Source organism: Schistocerca gregaria, chromosome 9 (genome assembly GCF_023897955.1).
Source record: "Schistocerca gregaria isolate iqSchGreg1 chromosome 9, iqSchGreg1.2, whole genome shotgun sequence".
In the NCBI taxonomy this organism is placed as follows: Eukaryota; Metazoa; Arthropoda; class Insecta; order Orthoptera; family Acrididae; genus Schistocerca; species Schistocerca gregaria.
Window position 1 is genome coordinate 177267791 of NC_064928.1, and position 8762 is coordinate 177276552.

Consider the following 8762-nt stretch of genomic DNA (forward strand, 5'->3'; position numbering starts at 1 on the left):
AACACTGAACACTAAACACGACGGCACACACGAGACACTGATGGCGACGATCTCCGGCGCGCGAAAGTCCACGTAGCGTGTGCGAGTCTGGGAACCTGCCAAGAGGGGAAGAAGGGCGGGGGGGGGGGTAGAGAGGGTGGAGAGGGGAGAACAAAGACGCCAATGGCTGAGGAGATGGGAGGAGGAGTAGAGGGACAGGGGAAGGGAAGCCCGAGGGAGGAGTGGGGAGAAAGGGAGGAGGGAGGGAGGGTGCCCAAAGGAACAGACACAGGAAGAGGGAAGGAGGACCAAAGTTGGTAGGAGGGGTATAAGGAGGGGAGGAAGACATCATCAGGGAGGGGGTGCTGGCGGAAGCCACCTTGGGAGAGGGGAAGGAGGGTGGAGAGATGGAGACCGGGTGGGACGTGGGAATACAGGCGCGACAGCGGGTGGGGGTGGGAGAGGATGGGCGAGACAAGTGGGTGAGGAGGTTCGAGTTTGTGGGAGGTGTACAGGATCCGTATCCTCTCAAGGAAAAGGAGGAGGTGGGGGAATGGAATGAGATCGTACAGGATCCGCGTGGGGGAGGGGAGATGGATGAGATAGGCGAGGCGGAGAGCATGGCGTTCAAGGATTTGGAGGGATTTGTGAAAGGTAGGATAGGGCGGATGAGGGCTGTACTGATGCTGCGCTGGCCTTATAAAGCCGGCGGAGGTCGGCAGAGTACTCCAACTTTCCCTGTGTCTGTGAAGCGATCTCTGCAGAAAAAGCTTCGCATTAGTTTCTAGCAAGTTCTGTTTGTTTTGAAGAATTGTTTTCCTCTTGGTTGCGCCTGCAAGTGCTTGTGTATGTTATATGGTATACAGGGGTGTCTTGAGTGTAGCCTGCTTGGCAGGGGCCATCTGTGACAGACATAACAGTTTTCATCTGTTCTTGATTCGAATTGTGGACTGTTTGCTTTTCGCGTAGGAACTCTGCTTTAATGGTAACATTGCTATTGCTATCGTGGAATGAAGGCATTGAGTGTACCTTGCCATTGCTGTACTTCACATATGACCAGACTCACTCTCGATTTTCTGCCAGACTTCGAGTCAAAGTTTCGCTCTGGAAACTATTAAAAGCATCTTGATTTGTAGCCTGTGCTAAATTTCGAGCTTCAGTAAAACATCGCCATTCTTGGAGATAGTAATATTCTCATATTCATTTCAAAATTCCATTGCTCTTCGATTTAAAACACACCATTGTGTTTTTATTTTTTTCTTCATCTTCTTCTTCCTCTTCTTCTTCTTCACTACATATTTTAGCGTTTTTCAACCCTTAGTGTAATCCTTTTAAAGGAGTCCGGATTTAATGTATGTGGCTCTTGTGCGTCACTGTTATGGTTAATATTGTGATTGCTTTCTACACTCAGAGTTTCTGTGGCGTCCAAGGAGCGCAGCTTCTTCTTATAGTAATGATATCTCATAATCTAGACTCCGTGAGATATTTAAAAAATCAAAAAGAAACAAAAAAGGTTTAGAGTTCTTACGTACATTCATCCCACGTTCCCCGACAAAAGTTTGAAAGAAGGAGAATTTTTACGTAATATTTGCTTACGTCAGAGCGATGAATGACCTGGCAACCTACAGACGAATAGTTCTAACAAATCTTTAGGGAGAAAAATTCTTCAGTAGTGCCTATGTTAAAGTCACAGACTTGTTGGTTATAACATCTCGAATTTTGTCATCTGAAACCTTCGTATGGCTCTCATAGACTTCAAAAGAATCTAATGTTTATGCACACTGTGGTGTTACTTTCCATTTATTTCTATATTTGCTGAACGTGTTTCCGGATTCTTCAATTGGTTTCGCACTTTGATAACTCTTTATAAGAATGATTGTCATTGACAAATAGTTCAACAACTCTGTTCTTTGTTATCTATGCCCCCGATCAAGCTCGGTTTTCGTCAGTATATATCAGGCAGAAGGGCTGGATAACATACCAACAGAATTTCTAAAATCATAGGGGGAAGTGGCAACAAAACGACTTTTAACGTTGGTATGTAAAATATATGAGTCTGGTTTTCGAGAAAATATCATTCACACAATTCCAAAGACTCCAAGAGCTGACGATTGCGAGAATTATCGTACAGTCAGCCTAACAGCTCATGCATATAAGTTGCTGACAAGAACAATACATAGAAGCACGGTAAATAAAAGTGAGGATGTGTCAGATGATGATCAGTTTGGCTTTAAGAAAGGTAAAGGCCCCAGGGTACAATTCTCATGTTGCGGTTGATAACGGAAGCAAGACTACAAAGAAATCAAGACACATTCATAGGGTTTGTCGGCCTGGAAAAAGCGTTCGACTAAGTAAACTGGCGCAAGGTATTCGAAATTCTGAGAAAAATAGGGGTAAGCTGTATGGAGAGAGGGTAATACACAATGTGCAGACCAGCCAAGAGTGAATAATTAGAGTGGACGTCCAAGAACGAAGTGCTTGGATTAAAAAGGGTGTAAGTCACGGATTTAGCCTTTCATCCATAAAGTTCAGTCCGTACATCGAGAAAGCAATGAAGGAAATAAAAGAAAGTTAAGAAGCAGAATTCAAGTCGAAAGGGTATCAGTGATTCGATTCGCTGATGACATTGCTATCCTGAGTGAAGAAGAATTACACGATCAGCTGATTGGAATGAACAGTCTAATGGCTATAGAATATCGACTGAGAGTATATCGAAGAAAGACGAAAGTAATGAAAAGTTGCAGGAATGAGAACAGCGAGAAGCTCAACTGACACGAAGTAGGTGAAGTTAAGGAATATTGCTACCTAGGCAACAAAATAGCCAATGACGGACAGAGTAAGGACGACATCAAAAGCAGACTAGCACTGACAAAACAGGGCACTCCTGGCCAAGAGAAGTCTATTACTATCAAACTTAGGCCTTAATATGGGACAAATTTCTGAGAATGTACGTTTTGAGCGCAGCATTGTATGGTAGTGAAACATGGACTATGGGAAAAGTGAAAGAGAAAAGAATAGAAGCATTTAAGATGGGCGCTACTGACGAATGTCGAAAATTGGGTGGAGTTATAAGGGAAGGAATGAGGAGGTTCTGCGCAGAATCGGAGAGGAAAGGAATATGTTGGAAACACTGACAAGGAGATAGGACAGGATGACAGGACAATTGCAAAGACATAAGGGAATGACTTCCATGGTACTAGAGGGAGCTGTATAGGGTATAAACTGTAGAGGAAGACAGAGATTGGAATATATCCAGCAAATAACTGAGGACGTAGGTTGCAAGTGCTACTCTGAGATGAAGAGATTGGCACGGAACTCGTGGCGGGCAGCATCAAACCAGTCAGAAAACTGATGACTCCAATGGGATGGAAAAGCTGGTAGAAAAATAGCAGGGACGGTGACACTGATTAAATTCTTCAGTTATGTATCTGGCAACTAACTCAAATATCCGCCTGATGGGCAAGTCGTATATAAATGCAAAAAAATCAAAAATATCAGAGTAATGAAACATTTCCCTTACTTGAAAAATCGTCAAAATTTTCTATCGGGAACTGCCATATAAATGGAACACTGTTTGCTAATATCAAAGATACATCTTCCAGCAAAGTAGAAGAACGTGAGAAGCCGTGAAAGATGAAGAAGAGTTTAAAATATACCTATAACTAGAAGAAAGTATAAAAACTTTATATTAAACAAGTGACGATGCTCTAGCTTGATGAGGCCACTGTTCGGTGACCATTAGAGCAGACTTGAAGAGTAGAGGGTAAGCCATTTTCCGCAGTTTCATTGATAAGAGTGACAGAAAAGGAAACCATTTGGAGAACAGGAAAATCCTGTATTTACTTGATGTATATATGAATAAGCACACACAGTTGTGCGTTTTAGTAAAATTTATCAGAACGGTCATTTCGAGGGTTAGAACAATCTTTATTATGTGTGAAGTTTTACTGTGAATCACATTGTGTTGTGGTTATTTTATTTATTTGCCTGAGGTATTTCTTATAGGCTTCATAGGGTGACAAGAACTGTACCTGTATCTGACGTCATCACAAGTACACAAATTGATTGCTGCAGCATACGGGGCTAGAAAGAATATCAACGATACGAACATAATATATTGCATAATGTCAGTACACGAGGAATCTTTTTGTAGTAGCGTTTTTCAGTTGGCTGACTATCAGTGTGTGAACCAGGTGTCAGTCTCTATATGTAAAAGGCGATGTCCTGACTGACTGACTGATTAACTGACTCATCATTGCTCAGCCACCCCAAACTACTAAGGACAGAATCTCGAAATTATAGTGCAGCCATCGTTTAAGAACGCATTTTTCGAAATTTCAACCCTAAAGGGATGAAATAGGGGATAAAGGTTCTTCTTTCTTTTTAATTCTGTAGTGGGTGGAGCCAGGTGGTGCCGTATTAAAACTCGGCGAGAACTTTCCAAATGATTTATTTGTTTCCACCACAGTGCTCCATTCACCTCGTTCTGCATCCCCGCAATGCTGAGGAAGCACCCCAGCGGCCTATGCACGATAGTGCCGCTACAATTGTATCATTAAGGCAAATTTGAAGCTAGACTTACGAAAATTGGTATTTGCTTTCTCGGTCATAAACAAATACGTATTTCAGTATTTTTTGAAATTTAACCTATGGACGTGAAATAGTGGGTGAAAGATTTATTAGAAATTATTACAGAACTACTGAAGTGTTTTCAGCTACACCTATGAACACTGGTATTTGACTTCGTAGTTACGAATAAGAAAATTTGTGTTTCAGTGTTTTTTGGAAATTGAACCGCTAAGAGGTTGAAAGAGGGTATGAGACCTTTTTATGAAAATATTTTATTGTGATAGCATTTAAAAGCCAAATCTACGAAAATTTAATTTGGCTTTTCAGTTATAATACGTGCTTTGAAGGCTCTCGGGTGTACTGCCGGATGCAATCGACGAAGGTCAAAGTTTTTCCATCTAAGTAAGGCCAGGAGCCACTACTTAGCTCAGTCAAAGAAAATGGTAACATGCGCACGCGACATGCGATGCGGAAAGTGGACGGCAGACAGAGTGTGTTAGAATGGACTACAAATTTTCTTTCATGCATTAACACTAAGAAAATTGCGTAAAATATCAAATAAGTATCGTGTAGTTAGTTACAAACGCCCTTGTCTGAATGTATACATAAAAACGACGACGTAACACCAAAACGACGTGTTCCTGCCATAACATTGAACACAGCGCACATAAAATACTCCTTCAATTATTGCCAGTGCGACAGCTAGCAGGAGCGGAAATTTTCAAGTGTCTAAATTCTAATCTACAGATGGCAGCACCTGCTAGACGTGGGTAACATTAAGTCCCTTGGCCCCGGGAGAACATTGGAGTGTACGGAAAGGTATCGTCCCAATACCTAGAAAGGGTCTGAAGGACGATTATGAAGCATACTAGAGGTCTATAAATCGTTGGGAAGATTAATTCAATTAAATCTTGAATTTTTACCAACAGAAAAATTACCGCGCAATTATGTTACAAGACAAGTGCTTGAAACTTCCTGGCAGATTAAAACTGTGTGCTGGACCGAGACTCGAACTCGGGACCTTTGCCTTCCGCGGGCAGGCGCTCTACCATCTGAGCTACCCAAGCACGACTCACGCCCCCTACTCACAGCTTTACTTCTGCCAGTTCCTCGTCTCCTACCTTCCAAACGTTACAGAAGCTCCCTTGCGAAACCTTGCAGAACTAGAACTCCTGAAAGAAAGGATATTGCGTGGACATGGCTTAGCCACAGCCTGGGGAATGTTTCCAGAATGAGATTTTCACCATGCAGCGGAGTGTGCGCTAGTAAGAAACTTCCTGGCAGATTAAAACTGCGTGCCCGACCGAGACTCGAACTTGCGCCCTTTGCCTTTCGCGGGCAAGTGAGCAGAAGAGCTTCTGTAAAGTTTGGAAGGTAGGATACGAGATACTTGCAGAAGTAAAGCTGGGAGGACGGGGCGTGAGTCGTGCTTGGGTAGATAGTAGAGCACTTTCCCGCGAAAGGCAAAGGTCCCGAGTTCGAGTCTCGGTCAGGCACACTGTTTTAATCTGCCAGGAAGTTTCACATCAGTGCAAACTCCGCTGCAGAATGAAAATTCTCATTTTGAAGACAAGTGCTTATTAATCATTATAAAAAAAAGATAGGAACAATTGAGACTATTCACAAATGATCGAAGTGGATCAACCTAACCCATTCATGTTCGACTGTAGTAAGGGAGCCATTTATCAAGGGCGTTGCATTTTCAACCTGGTTCCACAAGGGTGTGGAGTCCACAAAAGGTGGAGGTTCAGCCGTGGTGCAAGATGATTGACCAGGGCAGACTTTGCAATCCATATCGATGCAGAAGCATCGATATGACCAGTTGGTTTATTTTTCAGACACAGGCAAGTCTACAGTAGTGGCAACTGATGCGTGTTGTCAGTAGGGCTGAAACAGCTGCAGCTTAACATGTGCGCTGACAGAAACCGGTACTAGTGCTGACATTAGCAATCTACATTTGCGTAGCGTTGGCCATCGAAATAAACTTTTTAGGGGCCAAAACAAAAGATGCAATGAATGTGGGAGGCTGCACGGCCCTTATAGATCTTCTTTGCCTCGTAATATGGGAGGCGTTTCGATGTTTTAATTTCCTGTATCTTTCTTTTTTCAAGAAAGTAATTACGAACTTCAGAGGGGAGGAACAGTCAACTCCATGTGGGCAGCCTTGCCACTTTTGTCACAAGTGGCTTCACCCTTACATTCTAAGGTGGTGTGTCCAAAGCACTGGCATTCAAAACAGTGCACCGAGTTGGCGACATGTGGCCGTATGCTTAGATGAGGTATGGTCTGGGAGTTTTGTGCTATAGAAGGTAAGCATGAAGGAATCTGATTTTATGAGATCCCCATCCAACCTTTGAAATATATTTTACACATGAACGATCCCTTCCTACATCTACATCTACATGGATACTCTGCAAATCACATTTAAGTGCCTGTCAGAGAGTTCATAGAACCACCTTCTCAATTCTCTATTATTTCAATCTCGTGTAGAGCGCGGAAAAAATGAAAACCTATAGCTTTCCGTACGAGCTCTGATTTCCCTTATTTTATCGTGGTCATCGTTCCTCCCAATGTAGGTCGGTGTCAACAAAATATATTCGCATTCGGTGGGGAAAGTTGGTGGTCGTAAGAAGATTCCGTTGCAACTAAAAATGCCTTTGTTTTAATCATTTCCAGCCCAAATCCTGTGTCATTTCTGTGACACTTTCTGCTATATTTCGCCATAATACAAAACGTACTGCCTTTCTTTGAACTTTTTCGATGTACTCCGTCCGTCCTACCTGGTAAGGATCCCACACCGCGCAGCAGTATTGTAAAAGAGGGCGCACAGGCGTAGTGTAGGCGGTCTCCTTAGTAGGTCTGTTACATTTCCTAAGTGTCCTGCCAATAAAACGCAGTCTTTGGTTAGCCTTCTCCACAACATTTTCTATGTGTTCCTTCCAATTTAAGTTGTTCGTAATTGTTATACCTAGGTATCTAGCTGAGTTCACGGCTTTTAGATTAGACTGATTTATCGTGTAACCGAAGTTTGACGAGTTCGTTTTAGCACTCATGTGGATGACCTCACACTTTTCGTGATTTAGGGTCAACTGCCACTTTTCGCACCATTCAGATATCTTTTTCTAAATCGTTTTTCAGTTTGTTTTGATCTTCTGATGACTTTATTAATTGATAAACGCCAGCGTCATCTGCAAACAACCGTAGACAGCTGCTTACATTGTCTCCAACATCGTTTATATAGATAAGGAACGGCAAACGGCCTATAACACTACCTTGGGGAACACCAGGAATAACTTCTGCTTGACTCGATGATTTTCCTTCAATTACTACGATCTCTGACCTCTCTGACAGGAAATTACAATTCCAGTCGCATAACTGATACGATATTCCATAAGCACGCAATTTCACTACGAGCCGCTTGTGTGGTACAGTGTCCAAAGCCTTCCGGAAAACCAGAAAAACGGAATCGAACTGAAATCCCTTGTTAGTAACACTCAACGCTTCTTATGAATAAAGAGCTAGTTGTATTTCACAGGCACGATGTATTCTAAACCCATGTTGACTGTGTGTCAATAGGCCGTTCTCTTCGAGGTAATTCATAATGTTCGAACACAGTAAATGTTACAGTCTTGCTGCATATCGACGTTAACGATATGGGCCTGTAATTTAGTGGATTACTCCTACTACCTTTCTTGAATATTGGTGTCACCTGTGCAACTTTCCAGTCTTTGGGTACGGATCTTTCGTCGAGCGAACGGTTGTATATGATTGTTAAGTATGGAGCTAATGCATCAGCATACTCCGAAAGGAACCTAATTGCTATCCAATCTGGACCACAAGACTTGCTTTTATTAAATGATTTAAGTTGCTTCACTACTCCGAGGATATTTACTTCTACGTTACTCATGTTTTCGGCTGTTCTAGATTCGAATTCTGGAATATTTACTTCGTCTTCTTTAGTGAAGGCATTTCGGAAGGCTGTGTTTAGTAACTCTGCTTTGGCAGCACTGTCTTCGGTAGTATCTCCATTGATATCGGTCAGAGAAGGCACTGATTGTTTCTTGCTGCCAACATACTATACATACGACCAGAATCTCTTTAGATTTTCTGCCAGGTTTCGAAATAAAGTTTCGTTGCGGAAACTGTTTTAGGCATCTTGCATTGACGTCTGCTATAAATTTCGAGCTTCTGTAAAAGATCGCCAATCTTGGGGA